The sequence below is a fragment of the Dendrobium catenatum genome, unplaced genomic scaffold (genome assembly GCF_001605985.2).
Source record: "Dendrobium catenatum unplaced genomic scaffold, ASM160598v2 original_scaffold_207444, whole genome shotgun sequence".
Taxonomy (NCBI): Eukaryota; Viridiplantae; Streptophyta; class Magnoliopsida; order Asparagales; family Orchidaceae; genus Dendrobium; species Dendrobium catenatum.
The window spans coordinates 1-890 of NW_021525857.1; the positions used below are offsets into that span (position 1 = coordinate 1).

The following is an 890-nucleotide window of genomic DNA, read 5'->3' on the forward strand; positions in this document are numbered from 1 at the left end:
AGAAATACACCAAAAAAAAAAAGAAAAAAATTAAGCCATGAATTTCAAATTTCTCAAAAAAATTTTTTGAATATACTTCACTATCAACCAAGCACTCAAAACTTAAAACTCAAGCGTTTAAAATGCATTACATTCAAAATCACTCCAATGAAATAACCTCTTTGACAAGTGTTGTTGCACCACTAAAATCTAAAATGCAAGCGTAGAAAATATAATGAAGACAAACAAAAAAAAAAAAGGGTTCGTAATGCTCATCATTGAAAAAAGGAAAGGTGAATATATCTTTAAATTGCAGTAAAAGCATGAGAATTTTTTGTAGCTTCTCAGGGTTTATACATGATTGATTATTATTACCATTAATGAGTAGATGACTGCCATTGGAAACTCCATATAAAGCTTAGATATCCTCAGAGCTCTTGATCTCCTAAGGGAAAGCAAACAAGAGAGAGAGAGAGAGAGAGAGAGAGAGAGTCAGCAACAATTGAGCTGAAAATTGGAAATTATAAGGGTTTAGTAATATACCTTGTTTTCTATCACTGCATCATCAGGAACTTCCAACTTCTCTCCAGGGAGTGCAGTTATTATCACCTTTCCCTTCAACAAAATACGCACAAAGCAAACAAAATCAATAATCAACCATATCAAAATAGAATGAGATGATTATTATGAAAGGGGATAATATAATCCAAGAATAGTGCTGCTTTAAATGTCCATTTGCATTATTTTTATGTTCAACACCACAAAAACTTATATATTCCACCCGTTAACACACGCATTAATAACTTCATTTTGAAAATAGTATTTAAGGACAAGAAGATTTATAGGAGAAATTCTTCCACGAGTTATATGAGTAGGAGGGATTTATTCTACTGATTTCTTTCAATATTTTT

General features: G+C 31.1%; 1 long non-coding RNA gene across 1 annotated transcript; it reads right to left on the reverse strand.

Annotated features, from left to right (window-relative positions):
* Positions 1–81: 81 nt before the first annotated feature.
* On the reverse strand, positions 82–682 carry LOC110105501. Its single transcript, XR_002304152.2, has 2 exons — positions 523–682; positions 82–424 (listed from the first exon to the last, which is right to left on the reverse strand). It is a non-coding gene; the product is annotated as an uncharacterized LOC110105501 (long non-coding RNA).
* Between the last annotated feature and the right edge of the window lie 208 nt (positions 683–890).